The 25049-nt window shown below is 40.9% G+C and overlaps 1 non-coding gene and 1 pseudogene across 1 annotated transcript; both read left to right on the top strand.

The window, feature by feature from the left end:
• Nucleotides 1-2352: 2352 nt before the first annotated feature.
• Nucleotides 2353-2758, top strand: LOC100447932 (large ribosomal subunit protein eL32-like; annotated as a pseudogene).
• Nucleotides 2759-14535: 11777 nt separating this feature from the next.
• On the top strand, nt 14536-14638 carry LOC112133986 (U6 spliceosomal RNA). The gene has a single exon (XR_002915583.1). It is a non-coding gene; the product is annotated as a U6 spliceosomal RNA (small nuclear RNA).
• The last annotated feature ends 10411 nt before the right edge of the window (nt 14639-25049 follow it).

Below are 25049 nucleotides of genomic sequence, written 5' to 3'. Positions count from 1 at the left end.
CCAGAAAATAATTTTTTTAACCCAAAAAAAGGCTAGACCACTCAACAAGGGTTAATTAAGTCTGATAACTTGCATGTGTTATACTAAAAGTTGGATAAGTACTTAGTGTAAGTAGAAAAATAACTAAAAACTAGTTCAAAATGTATTTGTGGGCACTCCTTAAAATTATATCCAATAGAAAAAGATGCCTAAGGGATTGAAAAAATCTTTAGAAGAGCTATACCCATAGTATTTTGTATGAAACCATTCCACTTGGTAAATACGTTTCCCAGAAACATTTCTCAATAGGCAAATGGATCCTGAAGGGAATGGGAAGTTGACTTTAGCTAAACTGCTCTGCTCTGGTGAGCTCTCTAGAGGCTACGTGACTCCCAGGCCAGAATACTGGGGTCTGCTCCTTCCCCCCACCACTCCTGGGAGTGGAGGTACCTGAGAAAAGGAGAGCCCAGTGGTCTTGGAAATTGGCTTGGAGAGCTCATATTCTATCCCGTGAGGGGGGCTTGACCTTGTAGGACACTCACCGAGGCGGAGCTGAGCCTAGAGGATGGCTGTGACCTTCTCAAGGGTCCATCTTCCCAGTGACCAGAGAGTATGGCCTGTCAGAGGCACGGCCTGTCAGAGGCACTGCCTGCAGGCCCTGGAGACCACTGACAGATCCTTTATTGGCTTCCGTGGTCTGTTGTTGTCAAGAACCCTGGAGGTTACCACCCTGCTGCCCTAGGACCACCAGCATGTTCTTGGGGAGCTCACATACATCCCTCTCTTGTTGAAAATGGTTTTTTCCTTCTGTTTTACAGAGGACCCCACAAACTCAGCCCACTCACTGTGGACTTTAATCAATGTTATGTTTGGAGCATTGAGGGTAAGAATATTCAGACACACTCACATATACACACACATGCTCACCCACAGGCACGCACACACATAGGTACACAAATGCACATGCATACCTGTGAGCTATACATGAAGGCACATTCCTGCACACACACACATAAACTCAGCTTCATTTAGGAACATATAATACTGCTATGTCCTTTGGTTTTCTCATGTCATATTCTCTTCCATTTCCATTTCTACATGTAGGGTTAAATCACACAAAGAACAAGCATGTGTGGCTGACCTTTGCATGTTTGAGGCTGCAAGGCTGGAATGGATAGAGCATTCTTCAAAATCTTGACAGTTTTTTACTCTTTTGTAGGTCCCATGTTATTTTCTTAGAAAAGCATAAGAAGTGATAAGGTTGAGTGGTGGGTGGGTCAGTCCATGGAGAAAGAATGCCATGCTGAGATAGAAACTTATTTTGGAGTCAGTGAGGTGTTATGGTAACTTGATTAAAGTTAAATGCATGTAAAAAAAATAGGATTTCCAGCTCCCAGTCTGGCATGTAAGGAGCTTGAAAATTGTCACTCCATCCTAACAAGTAAAAGTTGATCAAGCTGAAAAATCAATAACTCCAGAGCCCCCCCAAGCCTGCCCCTTCCCATCAAGCCTGAAATTTTCCTCTGACTCTGTTCCTGCTTCCTGATCTTCCTCTTCCCTGCTCTGTCTCTGTCCCTTTCTTTCAGCCCAGGGGTCCATGAACAAGGACAATAAGAGGAAATCTGTCTTCCTATGACCAGTGATCAATACTCTGGTCACTCTCTCCTGTGTCCTCAGGGTGCCTGGTGACAGTCCAGAGATCTCTCCGAGAAGGTCAATCACAACAATGGCTCAGAGTGTTCCTAACCCTTAACTCAGAATAGATTTGGTGGTGGGGGCTCTGGAAAGTCCTGGGCAGTCAGTCCTCAGTCCTGGGAGCAGTAGAAGCTTCTGAAATCAAATGGTCTCTGAGCATGACTTGCTTGGGCAGCTGTGAAATATGGAGCAAAACAATTAGGAGCATATAGAGGGGAATTCTTAGTGCACACTTTGGAAGGATAGAAGTAACTGATGGTGATTGAAGCAGTGTCTCCAAGCCTGGGAAGACTAGTAGACAACTGCTTTGATATTCTTTCAGATGTCCTAGAGTCTAAAGGAAAAAGAGAGAAGAGGCCCTGGTCCTACTCCCACCACCACTGGATGTAAATTTAAGGCTTGGTCATTCTTCTAGACTTTGAGGCATGGCTTCCAGAGACGTGGATTCCTCAGATGAATAGCATTTCATAAAACATGTCACATTGCTGACATAGGCCAAATTTTTATTTTACCAGAAAAAAATTACTTTCATCTTCTAGGACCACTGTTTTTCCTAAAAGAAAAGGCATATTTAAATTGTGAACATTGCCTTGGATCATTAGTAGAAGAACCACATCTTGCCCCTCTCTCTTCCTCAGTGCTGCCTATGGAGGTGGCAGCCGTCTCTTCCTCGGCATCATGGCTGCCCTCAGGCCCCTTATGAAGCCCAAGATCATCAATAAGAGAACCAAGAAGTTCATATGGCACCAGTCTGACCAATACGTCAAATTAAGCTTAACTGGTGGAAACCCGGAGGTACTGACAACAGGGTTCGTAGAAGGTTCAAGGGCCAGATCTTGATGCTCAACATTGGTTATGGGGCAACAAAAAAACAAAGCACATGCTGCTGAGTGGCTTCTGGAAGTTCCTGGTCCACAACATCAAGGATCTGGAAGTACTGCTGATGTGCAGCAAATCTTACTGTGCTGAGATCACTCACAATGTTTCCTCCAAGGACCACAAAGCCATTGTGGAAAGAGCTGCCCAGCTGGCCATCAGATTCACCAACCCCAATGCCAAGTTTTGCAGTGAAGACAATGAGTAGACAATTCATGTGCACGTTTTGTGTTTAAATAAAACTGTAAAAACTGGAAAAAAAAAAAAAAAAAGAAACACATCTTGAGCTGGAGGAAACCTGAGGCCCTGAGAACTTCATGGAGCATGGACCCCATTCATTCCTAGACAACACACCTCTGGATTTTTACTTGAAGGAGTTTTAAGCCTTGTTATTTGGAGTTTTTCTGTTCTTTACAGATGAACCTAACCCTAATACAACTCTCACTATTCAGAGTTTTGTCAGGTACACAATTTTAGTTTAACAGTGATTTTTCCTAAGCATTTTGGTGATATGATTTCACCACCTTCTGGCTTGTGTTGTTTCAGTTGACAAGTCTGCTATTTAAATTTATTCATAAATGATTGGCTGCTTCCTCTTTGGTTTGTATTCTACAATTTCTCTACAATATGCCACGATGAGGATTTTTGTTTTTTGCTTATATTGCTTGGTTTATGATGATCTGTATTTGTGGCTTAACGACTTTTCAAACCTCTGGAAAATTCTCAGCTACTACATCATCACATACTGCCTCTGAAGTTCAGTTTACGTCCCAGATGTAGGAAGCTCAAATGAGTGCAGCTCCCATTCGCACAAGAAGACAAAGCCAGGTAAACTGCAAAGCCATAGCTTTTCCTGACCCTATTAGAGAGCTGCAGTTGCAAGGCACCCAAATCATCTAGAATCCAAGGCCACTCCAAAGAGAGTTGGGATGTTAGCACCAGCTCACCTGTCTCACAGAAAGGAGGAAGAGATGTGGAATACCAAACAAGTGGTAAGAACAATTCAGCTAAGACTTTAACAAATTGTTAAAGGTCAAGTGCAGGCTAGCATGACTGTATAGTACTTCTGGGATCCCAGGACACAAAAGGAGTGATCACAGTCACTTTTAATCTCTTTCCTGGGGACCTCCACCAGGTGCTCATGAGAAAGACTGAAGGTGGATTGAGCAATGACAGATGGTCCCTCAGTGGTGAAAACATGGAGAAAGAGAGTGGAAAAATAGACTCTTATCCTGTATTAAACAAAAGCATCAAACCACTAATGTAGGGGTAACAAGCCCTGTCACCCCCAGAGAGGAGGTGAAGACCCATTGAAGCTAAGGATGTGGTGAGGAGAAAACTTTCTTGTTGCTGGAACGCAAATGTGATGACTGGAGCTCCAGCAGTCATTTTGGAAGTCATGAACTGAGATGGTGGGACAGACAGAAGGAACCAAAGTCCCTGATGGTGCAATGCCAGCCCTGAGGAGCCTATCACTGAACTTTTAAGTGAGAGGTAACAAACTACTCTTTTGCTTAAACCACTTTTACTGCAGTTTTCTGTTATACCAGCCTGCTAATTCTAACGGAATCAGAACAAGTCCTACGACCCATTTACAGAGGAATCTCACATCCTTGGGGCTTCCCTAGATCATAAACCCTGTATGTCCACCAAGATTCAGGTAGGCAGGAAAGCAACCTTGGGTTTCTGTGGGAAGAGCTCCTTGCAAACTCCAGCTGCTATTTAAAAAAGAAAAAAAAGGAAATTATTTTAGGCTCAAATTATTTTAGTGTGGAAGGTATTCCAAGGATAAAATTTTTGAATATTGAGATCTGAGCATAAGGTGTCTGAAAACTACTGTCCCCGCAGATCTCCTCCCAGGTAATCAGGCCTTAGGAAATTATAGGAGCGAAATCAGAGATAAAACAGGTGAATTGCTCCCTCTGGTGGTGACTTTGGATTTATAAAAGGTCGCGACCTGAGCGTTTTGCTGGTTGGTTTTGTTTCAGGACGAAAAAAAAAAAAAAAATCTGAGTTTAGAAATTTTAAAACTAATTTTTTGTTTACCTTTGTCTTTAAAAAGTAAACTTGTGTAGGTCGGGCGTGGTGACTCACATCTGTAATCCCAGCACTTGGAATGCCGAGGTGGGCGGAATGCTTGAGGTCAGGAGTTCGAGACCAGCCTGGCCAACATGGTGAAACCCCGTCTCTACTAAAATCACACAAAAAATTAGCCGGGTGTGGTGGCGAGTGCCTGTAATCCCAGCTACTCACAGGAGGCTGAGGCACGAGAATCGCTTGAGCCAAAAAGGCGGAGGTTGCAGCGAGTCAAGACCTTGCCACCACACTCCAGCCTGGGCGACGGAGTGAGACTCTGTCTCAAAAAAAGCAACTTTGGTTTTTTTTTTTTTTTTTTTAGTAATAGTGCACTTACTGTGGAATGAATGGCATTTTCCCCCTACAAAACTTAAATGGCTAAGGGTTTATGATAGAATTCTTTCATAATTTAAAAGTACCATGATTAAACTGATTATTGTGTAAGTAGCTGATGTCTGTATAATTAGGTCTTGTTGGCCGGACTCGGTGGCTCAGGCCTGTAATCCCAGCACTTTGGGAGGCCAAGGTGGGCTGATCACATGAGGTCAGGAGTTTGAGAACATCCTGGCCAACATGGCGAAAGCCCCCGTCTCTACTAAAAATACAAAAATTAGCTTGGCGTGGTGGTACATGGCTGTAATCTCAGCTATACTGGCTGTAATCTTGTCTATATTCTCCCTTTCATTTATCACATGGGATTCTCTCTAAAGTTATTAGATACCCTCTCCCTGAGGCTAGAACAGAATTTTTTTTTTCAGTTTACTGGTATGTTGTTAAGGTAATACTAACAGGGAGAATACTCTGGATAAATACAATGTAAAATAAATGCCAAGATATTTGGGCTAAGAATGAAAAAGAATATGCATAGTTCTCATACCATTCCTGTGAGTTTCATACCTATGAATTTATTCATAGGTGTGAAACAAATCTATTGTGGGCATTATCTTATCAAACGTTTGAACAAGATTTAATTATTGTGCTTGTTAGACAGGGCTAGATTGTGCTGCAAGAATAACCTTCCTCCTCACTCCTCACCCTATCTCAATGGCTTAGGCCAACAAACATTTACTTCTCACTTATACCTCAATTCTGATGCAAATGGGCCACTAAAGCTCTGCTCATCAAAGACACTTTGGGATCCCACTGATAGAAACTTCTAAAACCACTATAGAGAAAAAGGAAACACAGGACATTCTGTGATGTTTCTTAAAGCCTCACGCTAAGCGATATGTATTTCTGCTCAGAATTCACTGGCCAAAGCAAATCCCAAGGCCATACCTACCTGCAAAGGGTGCAAGGCAGTGCAAAGAAATGGGCAGGAATGAGAAGTGGCTGAAGATTTGTGAACAGCCCTAAAGTTACCATATTTTCAACAAAAGTATAATCAAAATATAGGATGGCAAGGTAATATATGATATACTGTTTGAAAATTTTTAAAAATGCTTTTAACAAGCAAGAAAAAAGCTCATGGGGCGGGGGGTGGAACCAAGATGGCCGAATAGGAACAGCTCAGGTCTATAGCTCCCAGCGTGAGTGACGCAGAAGATGGGTGATTTCTGCATTTCCATCTGAGATACCGGGTTCATCTCACTAGGGAGTGCCAGACAGTGGGTGCAGGACAGTGGGTGCAGCACACCGTGCGCGAGCCAAAGTAGGGCAAGGCACTGCCTCACTCAGGAAGCGCAAGGGGTCAGGGAGTTCCCTTTCCTAGTCAAAGAAAGGGGTGACAGACGGCACCTGGGAAATCGGGTCACTCCCATCCTAATACTGCCCTTTTCCAACGGGCTTAAAAAATGGCACACCAGGAGATTATATTCTGCACCTGGCTCGGAGGGTCCTATGCTGACGGAGTCTCACTGATTGCTAGCACATCAGTCTGAGATCAAACTGCAAGGCTGGCAGCGAGGCTGGGGGAGGGGCGCCTGCCATTGCCCAGGCTTGATTAGGTAAACAAAGCAGCCAGGAAGCTCCAACTGGGTGGAGCCCACCACAGCTCAAGGAGGGCTGCCTGTCTCTGTAGGCTCCACCTCTGGGGGCAGGGCACAGACAAACCAAAAGACAACAGTAACCTCTGCAGACTTAAATGTCCCTGTCTGACAGCTTTGAAGAGAGTAGTGGTTCTCCCAGCACACAGCTGGAGATCTGAGAACGGGCAGATTGCCTCCTCAAGTGGGCCCCTGACCCCCGAGTAGCCTAACTGGGAGGCACCCCCCAGTAGGGGCAGACTGACACCTCACATGGCCGGGTACTCCTCTGAGACAAAACTTCCAGAGGAACAATCAGGCAGCAGCATTTGTGGGTCACCAAAATCCACTGTTCTACAGCCACCACTGTTCTGCAGCCACCGCTGCTGACACCCAGGCAAAAAGAGTCTGGAGTGGACCTCTAGCAAACTCCAACAGACCTGCAGCTGAGGGTCCTGTCTGTTAGAAGGAAAACTAACAAACAGAAAGGACATCCACACCAAAAATCCATCTGTACGTCACCATCATCAAAGACCAAAAGTAGATAAAACCACAAAGATGGGGAAAAAACAGAGCAGAAAAACTGGAAACTCTAAAAGCAGAGCACCTCTCCTCCTCCAAAGGAATGCAGCTCCTCACCAGCAATGGAACAAAGCTGGACGGAGAATGACTTTGACGAGCTGAGAGAAGAAGGCTTCAGACGATCAAACTACACCGAGCTACAGGAGGAAATTCAAACCAATGGCAAAGAAGTTAAAAACTTTGAAAAAAAATTGGACTAATGGATAACTAGAATAACCAATGCAGAGAAGTCCTTAAAGGAGCTGATGGAGCTGAAAGCCAAGGCTCGAGAACTACGTGAAGAATGCAGAAGCCTCAGGAGCCGCTGCGATCAACTGGAAGAAAGGGTATCAGTGATGGAAGACGAAATGAATGAAATGAAGCGAGAAGGGAAGTTTAGAGAAAAAAGAATAAAAAGAAACGAACAAAGCCTCCAAGAAATATGGGACTATGTGAAAAGACCAAATCTATGTCTGATTGGTGTACCTGAAAGTGACGGGGAGAATGGAACCAAGTTGGAAAACACTCTGCAGAATATTATCTAGGAGAACTTCCCCAATCTAGCAAGGCAGGCCAACATTCAGATTCAGGAAATACAGAGAATACCACAAAGATACTCCTCGAGAAGAGCAACTCCAAGGCACATAATTGTCAGATTCACCAAAGTTGAAATGAAGGAAAAAATGTTAAGGGCAGCCAGAGAGAAAGGTCGGGTTACCCACAAAGGGAAGCCCATCAGACTAACAGCAGATCTCTTGGGAGAAACTCTACAAGCTAGAAGAGAGTGGGGGCCAACATTCAACATTCTTAAAGAAAAGAATTTTCAACCCAGAATTTCATATCCAGCCAAACTAAGCTTCATAAGTGAAGGAGAAATAAAAGACTTTACAGACAAGCAAATGTTGAGAGATTTTGTCACCACCAGGCCTGCCCTAAAAGAGCTCCTGAAGGAAGCACTAAACATGGAAAGGAACAACCAGTACCAGCTACTACAAAAACATGCCAAAATGCAAAGACCATTAAGGCTAGGAAGAAACTGCATCAACTAACGAGCAAAATAACCAGCTAACATCATAATGACAGGACCAAATTCACACATAACAATATTAACTTTAAATGTAAATGGACTAAATGCTCCAATTAAAAGACACAGACTGGCAAATTGGATGAAGAGTCAAGACCCATCAGTGTGCCGTATTCAGGAAACCCATCTCACGTGCAGAGACACACATAGGCTCAAAATAAAGGGATGGAGGAAGATCTACCAAGCAAATGGAAAACAAAAAAAGGCAGGGGTTGCAATCCTAGTCTCTGATAAAACAGACTTTAAACCAACAAAGATCAAAAGAGACAAAGAAGGCCATTACATAATGGTCAAGGGATCAATTCAACAAGAAGAACTAAGTATCCTAAATATATATGCACCCAATACAGGAGCAACCAGATTCATAAAGCAAGTCCTTACAGACCTACAAAGAGACTTAGACTCCCACACAATAGTAATGGGAGACTTTAACACCCCACTGTCAACATTAGACAGATCAACGAGACAGAAAGTTAACAAGGATACCCAGGAATTGAACTCAGCTCTGCACCAAGTGCACCTAATAGACATCTACAGAACTCTCCATCCCAAATCAACATAACATACATTTTTTTCAGCACCACACCACACCTATTTCAAAATTGACCACATACTTGGAAGTAAAGCACTCCTCAGCAAATGTAAAAGAACAGAAATTATAACAAACTGTCTCTCAGACCACAGTGCAATCAAACTAGAACTCAGGATTAAGAAACTCACTCAAAACTGCTCAACTACATGGAAACTGAACAACCTGCTCCTGAATGACTACTGGGAACATAACGAAATGAAGGCAGAAATAAAGATCTTCTTTGAAACCAATGAGAACAAAGACACAACATACCAGAATCTCTGGGACACATTCAAAGCAGTGTGTAGAGGGAAATTTATAGCACTAAATGCCCACAAGAGGAAAAGGAAAAGATCCAAAATTGACACCCTAACATCACAATTAAAAGAACTAGAAAAGCAAGAGCAAACACATGCAAAAGCTAGCAGAAGGCAAGAAATAACTAAAATCAGAGCAGAACTGAAGGAAATAGAGACACAAAAAATCCTTCAAAAAATTAATAAATCCAGGAGCTGGTTTTTTGAAAAGATCAACAAAATTGATAGACCGCTAGCAAGACTATAAAGAAGAAAAGGAGAAGAATCATATAGATGGAATAAAAAATGATAAAGGGGATATCACCACCGATCCCGCAGAAATACAAACTACCATCAGAGAATACTATAAACACCTCTACGCAAATAAACCAGAAAATCTAGAAGAATGGATAAATTCCTTGACACATACACCCTCCCAAGACTAAACCAGGAAGAAGTTGAATCTCTGAATAGACCAATAACAGGCTCTGAAATTGTGGCAATAATCAGTAGCTTACCAACCAAAAAAAGTCCAGGACCAGATGGATTCACAGCCAAATTCTATCAGAGGTATAAGGAGGAGCTGGTACCATTCCTTCTGAAACTATTCCAATCAATAGAAAAAGAGGGAATCCCCCATAACTCATTTTATGAGGCCAGCATCATCCTGATACCAAAGCCTGGCAGAGACACAACCAAAAAAGAGAATTTTAGACCAATATCCTTGATGAACATTGATGCAAAAATCCTCAATAAAATACTGGCAAACTGAATCCAGCAGCACATCAAAAAGCTTATGCACCATGATCAAGTGGGCTTCATCCCTGGGATGCAAGGCTGGTTCAACATTCACAAATCAATAAATGTAATCCAGCATATAAACAGAACCAAAGACAAAAACCACATGATTATATCAATAGATGCAGAAAAGGCCTTTGACAAAATTCAACAATGCTTCATGCTAAAAACTGTCAATAAATTAGGTATTGATGGGACGTATCTCAAAATAATAAGAGCTATCTATGACAAACCCACAGCCAATATCACACTGAATGGGCAAAAACTGGAAGCATTCCCTTTGAAAACTGGCACAAGGCAGGGATGCCCTCTCTCACCACTCCTATTCAACATAGTGTTGGAAGTTCTGGCCAGGGCAATCAGGCAGGAGAAGGAAATAAAGGGTATTCAATTAGGAAAAGAGGAAGTCAAATTGTTCCTGTTTGCAGATGACACAATTGTATATCTAGAAAACCCCATTGTCTCGCCCAAAATCTCCTTAAGCTGATAAGCAACTTCAGCAAAGTCTCAGGATACAAAATCAACGTACAAAAATCACAAGCATTCTTATACATCAATAACGGACAGAGAGCCAAATCATGAGTGAACTCCCATTCACAATTGCTTCAAAGAGAATAAAATACCTAGGAATCCAACTTACAAGGGATGTGAAGGACCTCTTCAAGGAGAACTACAAACTACTGCTCAATGAAATAAAAGAGGATACAAACAAATGGAAGAACATTCCATGCTCATGGGTAGGAAGAATCAATGTCGTGAAAATGGCCATCCTGCCCAAGGTAATTTATAGATTCAATGCCATCCCCATCAAGCTACCAATGACTTTCTTCACAGAATTGGAAAAAACTACTTTAAAGTTCATATGGAACCAAAAAAGAGCCCACATCGCCAAGTCAATCCTAAGCCAAAAGAACAAAGCCAGAGGCATCACGCTACCTGACTTCAAACTATATACAACAAGGCTACAGTAACCAAAACAGCACGGTACTTGTACCAAAACAGAGATATAGATCAATGGAACAGAACAAAGCCCTCAGAAATAATGCCGCATATCTACAACCATCTGATCTTTGACAAACCTGACAAAAACAAGCGATGGGGAAAGGATTCCCTATTTAATAAATGGTGCTGGGAAAACTGGCTAGCCATATGTAGAAAGCTGAAACTTGATCCCTTCCTTACACCTTATACAAAAATTAATTCAAGATGGATGAAAGACTTACATGTTAGGCCTAAAACCATAAAAACCCTAGAAGAAAACCTAGGCAATACCATTCAGGACATAGGCATGGGCAAAGACTTCATGTCTAAAACACCAAAAGCAATGGCAACAAAAGCCAAAATTGACAAATGGGACCTAATTAAACTAAAGAGCTTCTGCACAGCAAAACAAACTACCATCAGAGTGAACAGGCAAGCTACAAAATGGGAGAAAATTTTCACAACCTACTCATCTGAAAAAGGGCTAATATCCAGAATCTACAATGAACTCAAATTTACAAGAAAAAAACAAACAACCCCATCAAAAAGTGGGCAAAGGATATGAACAGACACTTCTCAAAAGAAGACATTTATGCAGCCAACGGACACATGAAAAAATGCTCATCATCCCTGGCCATCAGAGAAATGCAAATCAAAACCACAATGAGATACCATCTCACACCAGTTAGAATGGCGATCATTAAAAAGTCAGGAAACAACAGGTGCTGGAGAGGATGTGGAGAAATAGGAATGCTTTTACACTGTTGGTGGGACTGTAAACTAGTTCAACCCTTGTGGAAGTCAGTGTGGTGATTCCTCAGGGATCTAGAACTAGAAATACCATTTGACCCAGCCATCCCATTACTGGGTGTATACCCAAAGGATTATAAATCATGCTGCTATAAAGACACATGCACACATATGTTTATTGTGGCATTATTCACAATAGAAAAGACTTGGAACCAACCCAAATGTCCAACAATGATAGACTGGGTTAAGAAAATGTGGCACATATACACCATGGAATACTATGCAGCCATAAAAATGATGAGTTCATGTCCTTTGTAGGGACATGGATGAAATTGGAAATCATCATTCTCAGTAAACTATTGCAAGAACAAAAAACCAAACACTGCATATTTTCACTCATAGGTGGGAATTGAACAATGTGAACACATGGACACAGGAAGGGGAACATCACACTCTGGGGACTGTTGTGGGGTGGGGGGAGGGGGGAGGGATAGCATTAGGAGATATACCTAATGTTAAATGACGAGTTAATGGGTGCAGCACACCAGCATGGCACATGTATACATATGTAACAAACCTGCACGTTGTGCACATGTACCTTAAAACTTAAAGTGTAATAATAATAAAATTAAAAAAACAGAAAAAAGCTCATGAAAGGGGGAAATCTAATTAATATGCTTTCATATCAAGATACAATAGAAAATGACAGAGTAAAGTTAAAGTTGAATTGGATACAACTGAAAGTGCACTTGAAGATTGTATATGCTATTTTTTGTTTTGTTTGGTTTGGTCTTTGCCATTAACTTGAATACCAATTTGCAGTTGTGTCAAAGTTAATAACCAACGATTTTGAAAGTCCACTTATAAATTTATGTTATATTCCACTTACATTACTAGAATTTCTATTGCTGTGAATAGTGAATGCAAAATGAATTTGTTCAGTGGTGATTCCTGCTTATTAACATGCATTGAGTCATCACTTCAGGTGGACCTGAAGTGACATGAAAGACCTGAAGTGACATGAAAGGCTTACAGAGTACACTGCTCACTCTTCCCCACTCAGTTCATAGTCTGGACTTGCAGAGCCAGCTTCACTATCTTTCAGTGGCAAAATGCTACTATGAAGTAAGGACTAGTCCCAAAAACAAGTAAGATTAGTTAGCTAATAGAGCATGAATGCTCCTGAATTAAAAATCGAAAAACTTGGGCATCAGGAAGAGTTTATAGAACCAAAATGAAATTTAAAATTATTATAAGAAGTGAAGTGCTGGAGCCAGCTTGCACTGGCTCACAAAAATTGTTTGCAAGGCTCCCTTTCCAACTCCACATCCAGTGATGCCATGTTGCTAGCTTGAAATCTACCATGTGAGAGTATTTATACCACAGAAATTGGCAGTCACTACAAATCAGGGAATCTTTTAAAGAGCTGGTTATTAAACATTTACCTTAAACATTCATTGAATAGGAATGACTCAAGAACGATGGTTACTGGTCACTTGTATACGTCTTTGGGAAACCCATTTTCAAATGAGGTTATTTGTCTTTTTATTGTTGGTTTGTTAGAGTTCTTTTCATATTTTGGATACCAGACCTTTATCAGATATATGACTTGTAAATATTTTCTTTTATTCTGTGCGTTGTCCTTTTACTCTCATGATGGTAAAATTCTGCAGCACAAAAGTTTTTAATTTTGATTAAGTCCAATTTATCTTTTTCTTTCTTTGGTTGCTTTAGGTGTCATATCTAAGAAACTGTTGCTTAATGCAAGGTCACAAAGATTTACTCCTGTATTTTTTGTCCTAGAGTTTTATAGTTTTAGCTTTTACATTTAGATCTTTGATCTATTTTGAGTTAATTTTATATGTGGTGTGAAGTAGGTGTCTAAGTTTATTCTTTTGCATGTTCACATGTAGTTGTCCTAAACCAACTGTTGAAAGACTATCCTTTCCCCATTGAATTATCTTGGTACCCCTATCAAAAATTACTTGACCATAAATATATAGGTTTATTTCTAGAGAATAAATTCTATTCCATTGATTTATATTTTTATATTTATGCCAGTGCATGTTGTCAGTCTCTACAGAAAGTGAATTTTGATAGGAATTGCATTTAATCTGTAGATCAAGTTAGGGAATATTGTCATTTAAGCAATATTAAGTCTTATAATTCATGAACAAGGAGTGTTTTTCCATTTATTCAGTTATTCAAAAAATTTCTTTCAACAATCTTTTTAAAATTTATAAAGCTAAGAAGTTTATTTGGCTGATAGTTCTGGGGGTGAAAAGTCCAAGACTAAGGGGGCACATCTGATCATGGCCTTCTTTCTGAATCATCCCATGGCCGAAGGAGGAAGGATTGAGAGGAACCAACCTATCCAGGGGAAGAGATAACCAAATCCGTCTGTATTAGTTCATTGTCACATTGCTATAAAGACATACTGGATACTGGGTAATTTATGGAGAAAAGAGGTTTAATTGGCTCTGGTTCTGCAGGCTGAACAGAAGGCATGACTGGGGAGCCCTCCAGAAACTTAAAATTGTGGCAGAAGGTGAAGAAGAAACAAGCACATCTTCGCATGGCAGCAGGAGAGAGAGTGAGTGAAAGGGGAAGTGCCACACACTTTTAAACCATCATATTTCATGAGAACTCACTCACAAACATGAGAACAGCAAAGGGTAAATCCTCTGCCATGATCCAACCACCTCGCACCAGGTCTCTCCCACAACATTGGGAATTACAATTCAACATGAGATATGAGTGGGGACACAGAGCCAAACCATATCACCATCCTTTTGTCAGGAACCCATTCCTGCAATAACTAATCCAGTTCCCCAATACCAGCATTAATCCATTCATAAGGGAAGATACCCATGACCTAATAACCTCAACTTAATAGTCTTGGACACACTTTGGCAGCACATATACTAAAATTGAAATGATACAGACAGGATTAGCATTGCCCCTTTGCAAGGATGACATGCAAATTCATGAAGCATTTTATATATGTATTTTTAAACTGTAAGGATTTAATTTTATTTCCTTATTTCTTTTTTAAAAAGTAACTTTTATTTAGGTTCAGAAATACATGTTCAGTTTTGTTATACAGGTAAATTGCATGCCACAGGGTACAGATTATTTCATCACCCAGGTAATAAGCACAGTACTCAGGTATCTGTTATTCTCTTCTTTGTGTCCATATGTACTCAATGTTTAGTTCCCACTTAAAAGTGAGAACATGAGGTATTTGGTTTTCTGTTTTTCCATTAGTTCGTTTAGGGTGATGGGCTCCAGCTCCATCCATGTTGCTACAAAGGACATCGTCTTGTTCTTTTTATGTCTGCATAGCATTCCATGATGTATATACATGACATTTTCTTTATCTAGTCTATCAGTGATGGACATTTGCATTGATTCCATGTCTTTGCTATTGTGAATAGTGCTCCAGTGAACATATGTGTGCATGCATCTTTATGGTAGAGTGATTTATATTTTTAGGGGCATATACTGAATAATGGGATTGCTGAGTTGAATGGTAATTCTATTTTAAGTTCTTTGAGAAATCACCAAACCGTTTTCCATGATGGCTGAACTAATTTACATTCCCACCAGCAGTGCATAAGCATTCTCTTTTCTCTGCAACCTCTCCAGTGTCTTTTATTTTTTGAGTTTTTAATAATAGCCATTCTGACTAGTGTGAGATGGTGTCTTACTGTGGTTTTGATTTGCATTGCTCTAATGATTAGTAATGTTGAGTATTTTTTCATATGCTTGTTGGTCATGTGTATGTCTTCTTTTGAAAAGTGATTGTTCATATCCTTTGCCAACTTTTTTATGGGGCTCTTTGTTTTTTGCTTGTAAATTTGTTTACATTCCTTATAGATTCTGGATATTGAATCTTTGTCAGGTACATGGTTTGCACATATTTTCTCACATTCTGTAGGTTGTCTCTTTATTCTGCTGATAGTTTCTTTTGCTAGGCAGAAGCTCTTTAGTTTAATGAGATCCCATTTGTCAATTTTTGTTTTTGTTGCAATTGCTTCTGGCATTTTTGTCATGAAAATGCTGGGTCTTTGCTGGGTCCTATATTGAGAATGATATTTCCAAGGTTATCTTCAGGGTTTTTGTAGTTTTAGGTTTTGCATTTAAGTCTTTAATCCATCTTGAGTTGAATTTTTGTATATGGTGTAAGGGAGGCAGCTCAGTTTCAGTCTTCTGCATATGGCTAGCCAATTACCCCGGCATAATTTATTGAATAAATAAATGGTGCAATAAACGATGCTAGGGTAATTGGCTAGCCAAATGGATTTTTCCTATGGCTTGTTTTTGTCGACTCTGTCAAAGATCAGTTGGTTGTAGGTATGTGGCTTTATTTCTGGGCTCTGTATTTTCCATTTGTCTATGTGTCTGTTTTTATACCAGCACCATGCTGTTTCGGTTACTGTAGCCTTGTAGTATAGTTCAAAGTTGGGGGGTAATGTGATGCCTCCAGCTTTAATCTTTTTGCTTAGGATTGTGTTGGCTATTCAAACTTTTTGGTTCTATGTGGATTTTAAAATAGTTTTTTCTAATTCTGTGAAAAATGTTATTGGTAGTTTGTCAGGAATAACATTGAATCTGTAAGTTGCTTTGGGTAGTGTGGCCATTTTAACAATATTGATTCTTCCTATTAACAAGCATGGAATGTTTTTCCATTTGTTTGAGTCATCTCTGATTTCTTTGAGCACTGTTTTGTAATTCTTTTGTAGAGATCTTTCACCTCCCAGGATAGCTGTATTCCTAGGTATTTCATTCTTTTTGTGGCTATTGTCAATGGGATTGTGTCCTTGATTTGGCTCTCAGCTTGGAAATTGTTGGTGTATAGAAATGATACTGATTTTTGCACCTTGATTTTTTGTCCTGAAACTTTGCTAAAGTTGTTTATCAGATCAAAGTGCTTTGGGCAGAGACTATGGGTTTTTCTAGGCATAGAATCATGTAATCTGTGAAGAGAAATAGTTTGACTTCCTTTATTCCTGTTTGGATGACTTTTATTTCTTTCTCTTGCCTGATTGTTTTGGCTAGGACTTCCAGTACTATGTTGAATAGAAGTGGTGAGAGAGGGCATCCTTATCTTGTTCTGGTTCTCCAGGGGAATGCTTCAAGCATTTGCCCATTCAGTATGATATTAGCTGTAAGTTTGTCATAGATGGTCCCTATTATTTTGAGGTATTCCTTCAATGTTGAGTTTGTTGAGGGTTTTTAACATAAAGCGATAATGAATTTTATCAAAATTCTGCATCTACCGAGAGGATCATGCAGTTTTTGTTTTTAGTTCTATTTATGTGATAAATCACATTTATTGATTTGCATATATTGAACCAACATTACATCCCAGGGATGAAGCCTACTTGATCATGGTGGATTAGCGTTTTGATGTGCTGCCGGATTTGGTTTACCAGTATGTTGTTGATGATTTTTGCATCTATGTTTGTCAAGGATGTTGGCCTGAAGTTTCCCTTTATTGTTGTGCCTTTGCCAGCTTTTGGTATCAGGATGATGCTGGCCTCACAGTATGAGTTAGGGAGGAGTCCCTACTCAACTTTTTGGAATAGTTTCAGTAGGAATGGTACCAACTCTTCTTTATATTAATACGTCTCTTAGAATTTGTCTGTGAATCCATCTGGTCCTGGGCTTTTTCTGGTTGGTAGGCCTTTTGCTACTGATTCAATTTAGGAACATATTGTTCCGTTCAAGGATTTGATTTCTTCCAAGTTCAATGTTGGGAGGTTGTATGTTTCCAGGAATGTATTAATTTCTTCTACGTCTTCTAGCTTGTGTGCATAGAGGTATTTATAGTAGTCCCTGAGGGTTTTTTGTATTTCTGTGGGGTTGCTGGTAATGTCCCCTTTTTCATATCTGATTGTGTTTTTTGGATCTTCTCTTTTTTCTTTATTAATCTAGCTAACAATGTATTTTTATATATATATATATACGTATATATATATATGTATATAACCATATTCTTTCAAATAACCAACTTCTGGATTCATTGGTCTTTTATATCTTTTTTGTGATTCATTTTCCTTCAGTTCAGCTCTGATTTTGGTTACTTCCTGTCTTCTGCTAGCTTTGGGGTTGGTTTACTCGTGTTTCTCTATTTCCTCTAAGTGTGATGTCAGGTTGCTAATTTGAGATCTTTCTAACTTTTTGATGTGGGTGTTTAGTACTATTAGCTTCCCTCTTAACATTGCTTTAGCTATGTCTCAGAGATTCTGGTATGTTGTATCATTGTTCTCATTGATTCAAAGAACTTGGAGATTACATTTCAACATGACCTTTGGATGGGGACAAATATCCAGATTATATCAGCTGGTAATGGTCTTTCTCTAACATATTTAATACTCCCTTCAGGACCTCTTGTAAGACAAGTCTGGTAGTAATGAATTGCCTTAGCAATTGTTTGTCTGACATGGATCTTATTTCTCCTTCACTTATGAAGCTTAGTTTGGCTGGATATGAGGCTCTTTGTTGGCATCTCTTTTCTTTAAGAATGCTAAATGTACGCAGCATAATTCACAGTTGCAAATATATGGAATCATCCTAACTGCCAACTAACTGATAAGTGGATAAAAATATATGGTATCTATCTATCTATCTATCTATCTATCTATCTATCTATCTATCTATCATCTATCTATCTATCTATCTATCTATCCATCTATCTGTCTATCTATCTATCCATCCATCCACACACCATGGAATACTATGCATTCATGAAAAAGAATGAAATACTGTCTTTTGCAGTAACTTTGAAGGAACTAGAGTCCATTATCCTAAGTGAAGTAAAAACTCAAACAGAAAACCAAATACAGAATGTTCTCATTTGTAAGTGGGAGCTAAGCTATGGGTACACAAAGGCATACAGAATGGTATAATGAACGTTATGGACTCACAATGGAGAAGGGTGGGAAAGGGATTCAAGGTGAACAATTACCTACACACAGTGGTACAATACACACTATTTAGGTGATGAATACACTAAAATCCCAGGCTTCACCACTATACAATTCATCCACTGTACAATTCATTCATTCATCATGTAGCCAAAAACCACTTGTACCCCTTAAGCTATTGATATTAAAAACAAACAAAACAAAACAAAACAAAACAAAAAAGAATGCTAAATATAGGCCCCTAGTCTCTTCTGGTTTGTAGGATTTCTGCTGAAAGTCTGCTGCTAGCTGGTTCTCTTTGTAGGTGACCTGCCCCTTCTCTCTAGCTGCCTTTAACACTTTTTTCTTTCATTTCAACCTTAGAGAATCTGATGACTATGTTTCTTGGTGATGGCCATCTTATCTAGTATCTTGCAGGGGTCTCTGAATTTCCTGAATGTGGTCCTCTCTAGTAAGGTTGGGGAAATTTTCATGGATGATAGCTTGAAATATGTTTCCAAGTTGCTTGCTTTCTCTCCTTCTCTTTCAGGAATTCTAGTGAGTCATAGCTTTTGTCTCTTTACATAATCTCATATTTCTTAGAGGTTTTATTCCTTCTTCTTTAGTTTTTTTCTTTATTTTTGTCTGAGTTATTTTGGATAACCAGTCTTTGAGCTCTGAGATTCTTTCTTCAACTTCATCAAATCTGCTGTTAATACTTCTGATTGTATTATAAAATTCTTGAAGTGAGTTTTTTGGCTTTATCAAATCAGTATGGTTCTTTCTGAAAATGGCCATTTTGTCTTTCAGCTCCTATATTGTTTTATTGTATTCCTTAGAATCCTTGGATTGGGTTTTGGCTTTCTCCTGAATCTCAATGATCTTTGTTCTTATACATATTCTAAACTCTGTTTTTGTCATTGAACCATTTCACTTGGTTAAGAACCATTGCTGGGGAACTAGTGTGGTCATTTGGAGGTAAAAAGACCTCTGACTTTTTGAGTGGCCAGAGTTCTTGTGCTGATTCCTTCTCATATGTGTGGGCTGATGTTTCTTCAATCATTGAAGCTGCTGTCCTTTGGACAGGTTTATTTGCTTTTATCTTCATTGATGCCCTTGGGGGTTTGACTGTGGTATAAGATGGGTCCAGTTGACTGGCTTTGTTTCTGGAAGATGTTAGGGGGCCAAGGCTCAACTCAGCACTCCTAAGCTGCAGGCTCTAACTCTGGGGAGCTGGAATGAGGCCCCCAGCTTTGTTCTCTGGCCCCTTGAGGTTAGGAACCAGCCATGCTAGAGGGACAGAGGTATTCTTGGGCCGCTGGTCACGACACTTTGATGGGTGATACCAGCCAAAGCACTTTGCCAGGGTGATGGCAGCTAGATCCGTGTGTGTTTGCGTGTGTCAGCAGCAGCAGCAGCAGCATAGCAGGGTGCATGCTTGTTGGCTGTAGGGTCCTGGCGGCTGTGAGGCTGTGGGCCACCATGTGTGTGTTTGTGCTAGTGGTGGTGGCAGTGTAGGGTGGGAGGTGGGGCCTCTGTGCCTGTGTTCACACTGGCAATGGCAGCATGGCTGGGGCAGGGGTAGGCTAATGCCTGCAGTAGTGGCACAGTGAGGTTCACATGCATACATGCACCAGCGGGGGAGGGGAGGTGAGATCCGCCCACACACACGTGCTGGGAAAGTGGTGGGGGGTTGGCTGTGAGCAAATGTGTGCTGGTAAAGTGGCATGGGGAAGGCTGCCACAGAGGGAGGGTGTGGTGGGCTGATGTTCATCAGCAGGGGCCACTCTGCTTGAGTGCTCTGATGGTCAGGTGCAGTCTGCTGGCAAAGGAACTATGATGCAGGTCCCCAGGAGGCATGCCAGTTGGGTATCCAAGGCTACACTGAAAGCAGGCATGGGCAGGCTGGGGCCCCAGGAGAGGCCAGCAGACAGGAGGGCACTCAGAGCAGACTGGCCTGTCTCACTGGCAAGACCACCCTGCTCTGTTGAAATCGGACAATTCTCCTAAGGCTAAAATCTCCTAGGAGATCATGGTGAGCCTTGTGGTATTGGCATCCCCAGCTGTGCTCCACCACAGACATTCTCACACCAAACCCTTTGGGCTCTACACAGGCTGGAGTCCTGCCCTTACTACCTCTCTAAGCAGCTCCCTCTGCCAGCTCAAGTGTCTTTGGGGTTGTGGGGTCTCCTGCTGCCAGGATTCTAGAGGTCTGTGGCAACAGTGGGTCATGCCTTGCCTGCTCAACTCACCTGTTCCCCAGAGTTGTTGGGGGCCAGGAATGAGTCCCAAGGTATGATGGCCCATGCAATGTTCCTAGCTTTCTCCCCTCTTCAGCCCAGCATCTCTGTCCTCCCTCCATCCACTCTCAGTACCTTCCCTCAGTGCACCAGTCTTCTCTATGTCACCATCCTTAGGTGGCAGATGTTCCTCCTGGCTGCATCTAGTTAGCCGTCTTACTGCGCTCCTGCAGGTCACAAGATGATAGAGGCTGCAGCAGAGTCATCTAGGGCCTCCTGGAGCAGAAAACATAAAGCGGTGGAGACAGGACCCAAGCTGGGTGAGTGGGTACAAAAAGACAAAGACTCTGCCAGATAACAATGTTTTGTAGTTTTTAGTGTGCAAATCTTGCATTCTTTTGTTCAATTTGTTCTTAAATATTCATTCCTTTGGATGCCATTATAAAGGAAATTGCTTTCTTAATTTCATTTCATTTTCAGGTTGTTTATTGCTAGTAAGTAGAAATACAACTGATTTTTATTTATTGATCTTATATCCTGGAACTTTGCTGAACTTGTTAATTAGCTCTAATAGTTTTCTTAAAAATTCCTTAGAATTTCCTATGTACAAGATTATGTCACCCATGAATAGAGATAGTTTTACTTCTTTGTTTCTAACCTGGATGCCTTTTATTTTCTTGCCTAATTGCCCTGGCTAGAACCTCCAGTACAATGTTGAACAGAGTTGGCTGAGAAGACATTCTTGTCTTATTCCTGATCTTAGAGCGAAAGCTTGCAGTTTCTCATCATTAAATATGTTAGTTGTAGGGTCTTTTTTAATAGATGCCCTTTATTGCATAGAGGAAATTCCCTTCTTATCCTAGTTTATTGAGTATTTTATCATAAAAGAGAGTTGAATTTTGTCAAATGCTTTTTCTGCATCTGTTGAAATGACTTTGACATTTTCCTCCTTTACGATGTAATATGGAGTATTACACTGAAATATTTTCATGTTGAATGAATGCCAGGTAGGACAAATCCTACTTGGTCGTGGTGTATAATCCTTTTTATATATTGCTGTATTCAGTTTATTAGTGTTTTTGCTGAAGATTTTTGTGTCTATTTTCATTTGGTCTGTAGGTTTTTTTCTTGTGATGTCTTTGGTTTTGTTATCAGGATAATAATGTTGTTCACATTTAATTGTTATGTATGCCTTCAAAGTAGGTCAAAGGCTGGTGCAGTTGTCAGAGGCGTGTGAACCAGAGCAACTCCATCTTGAATAGGAGCTGGGTAAAATGAGGCTGAGACCTACTGGGCTGCATTATCAGATGATTAAGGCATTCTAAGTCACAGGATGAGATAGGAGATCAGCACAAGACACAGGTCATAAAGATCTTGCTGATGAAACAGGTTGCAGTAAAGAAGCCAGCTAAAACCCACCAAAACCAAGATGGCAATGACAGCGACCTCTAGTCGTCCTCACTGCCACTCTCCCACCAGCACCATGACAGTTTACAGCCATGGCAACGTCAGGAAGTTACCCTATATGGTCTAAAAAGGAGAGGCATGAATAATCCACGCCTTGTTTAGCATATAATCAAGAAATAACCATAAAAATGGCCAACCAGCAGCCCTTGGGGCTGCTCTGTCTATGGAGTAGCCATTCTTTTATTCCTTTACTTTCTTAATAAACTTGCTTTCACTTTACTACATGGACTTGTCTTGAATTCCTTCTTGCACAAGACCCAAGAACCCTCTCTTGGGGTCTGGATCCAGACCCATTTCCTGTAACATCTTTCTGGCAACCACAGAAGGGACTATAGCACAGAAACCCCCGACACAAAGGCTAACTTTGGGTAAGTGGTGGGGTCCTGTAACATTTTTCTGCTGATCATGGAAGTGATTATAGTGCAGAAACCCTCAACCCAATGGCTACCTTTGGGTAAGTGGTGGGCCACAGACCTCCCTGGCCTACCAGAGGATTTCTCAGTCAATGCTTGTTAACACTCCAGCTCTGCTGGGCAAAAGGCTCTGTCATTCTTTTCTCTTCCCAAACATCTGAGCAGATCCACTCCAGGTTTCTGGTGTTACAGGCAAGGCATCTTGGTTAGTATGTAGACTCAGATCCCATTTCCATCCTTCTCCCAGGAAGATCCTTAGATCCTCTTCAATCCAGCAGTCACTGGAAAACTCTATTCCCAGAGGTGTGATCAACAGGGTGCTGAGGAACCATGGTTGCCTTTCCTGTTAATCACAGCCACTTTCCTGTTCACTTCTAACTGGATCTGGCTTTCCCTGGAGGCTGCCATGGTGGAAAGATGATGTTAGAGGGGCCTGCTGTGCTTAGTCTGTCTCTGGGTCAGGGTCAGGGCCCCTCTGCCTCTGGCTGCCTTAATCTTCCCTCTGCTAAGACCAGAGTGATTTCAGGCAAGGGAAGCAACTGGGACCCTGAAAACCGTCCCTCCTTAGTCCACTCCCCCATCTATGCCCCAGTCCTTTTGCTTCCAAGTGGATGCTGTTGTGATTGCTGTTTGTATATTATTAAAAAGTTTTTATATTAAAAATGTTTGGTTGGTCTGAAAATTAAAAGAACTTCATTTAGGAAAAAAAAATTAAAAAACATCTGAGGATATTTCTGTAACATTTTTTCTTGTGAACCATGAAAGGGACGATACTGAGGAGACCCTCCAATGCAAAGGAAATAGACTGCAGCACTGACTGGCGGACTTTGGGTAAGTGGGGTGCATATACCGGGTAAATAATGGGATTGGGTTAGAGGCCCAATTTAAAGGAGTTAGAGTCTCTCCTAAGACATAGTGGGTTAGAGCCCCCTCATCATAAAAGGCAAGAACACCTGACCGACTGGGTTAGAGGCCCAACTTAGGAGGGTTAGAGTCCCTTCTAAGATTTAGGGGGTTAGAGTCCCCTGTCGGTAAAGTCCCTCTTGGTAAAGTCCCTTTTGGCTAAGAATGAATTTAGCACTATGGGATATTAACTGCTATTCTCTTCAAAATAATCTGCGTTGCACTCTTTGCTGATGGCTGTGGGTGACAGGGTTAAACATGTACAGGATCATGAGGCATGGGGAGCATTTTCCTTCCTAAAAAGGGGAAACTTGGGAGCTGATGGCACTGCTGGAAAAAATTCCTTCATGATCAACAAGCGGCTGCCTGAACTTTTCAGTGTCGCTGCAATGGGTGGGTCCTTCTCTGGCCTCCCTGAGTGCCTTCCTCACCCTGCCTTAGGCAATCCTTTCTCCTCTCTCTCTCTGTGCAAACTGGTTGAATGAATAGTAAAAATCACTCTTTATCTCCTCTGTAAAGTTTTGATTAATGGAAGAATTAATTCATGAGGCTAGTCTTAAGCTGTAGTGAATTTGGTATGTTTTATGTGTCTTTCTGTGTTCTACAATGCAGAGGAGTACTTTAGGATAGAACACAGGCCTAAGACACCTATCTGTAAGCCCGCTTTTCAAGACAGCCCAGTAAACTGGTCAGTTACAAACTTTGCTGCAGGTCCCTGAAAAAACTGGATGAGGTTTCCTTCCTGTCTTGTATGTCTTTGGGAGCTTGACTTTGTAACCATGTGGCCGTGTTCTCTTTTCACAACGGCAGGCTGGGTTCAGGGTTTGATTCCTGGCTTGGGGTATAAGTCCTCTATCTTCTGTCTATGTATATATATGAATTATGTGTGTGTAATATAAAATGGCAAGATTAATTCATTTAAAAATAAGTGCTTAAATCAAATATTTTGTCAAAAAAGTTAAAAAGTGTAATGCCTTTTGGTTCATATGACTTAAGTAATCTTTGGGAAATAAAAACAGTTTTAAAGATTATTGGTAAAATAAAAATATTTTCAAAAATGTAAACATTTGGTCTAAATTATGTGGGTCAGATGTTAAGTTTCCTAAATGCTTTAAGGTCATAAACCGCTTCTTTGACTTTTAAAAGTTGTTCAATTTATTTCGGAGCGTTGATTCTAGATAAGGCCTGGGACATGTGAAATTAGCCCTGCCCCCTAGCTACGCTAAGAAGGTTCTTCATAAAATGCCACTGTGACACTTAACTATTCAACTTGTCTGCTTTACTGCTAGGTAAGGCCTGAGACACGTGGAGTGCTCTTGTTTGACTGTGTGAGTGAGCTGGTTATTCAGTCGTCGTCTCTCTGATTAACACTTCTTTACCTTGGTTTGAGTGGAGATTCTGAAACTCACTTTGTCTTTGCTGGCTGGTTCCCTGTTGGACTCTCAATAGGGGCATTAGAGGGAGATTGGGAGGCTGGAGGAGGA

The sequence above is a fragment of the Pongo abelii genome, chromosome 5, assembly GCF_028885655.2.
Source record: "Pongo abelii isolate AG06213 chromosome 5, NHGRI_mPonAbe1-v2.0_pri, whole genome shotgun sequence".
In the NCBI taxonomy this organism is placed as follows: domain Eukaryota; kingdom Metazoa; phylum Chordata; class Mammalia; order Primates; family Hominidae; genus Pongo; species Pongo abelii.
This window is presented reverse-complemented; position numbering and strand designations above follow the sequence as displayed.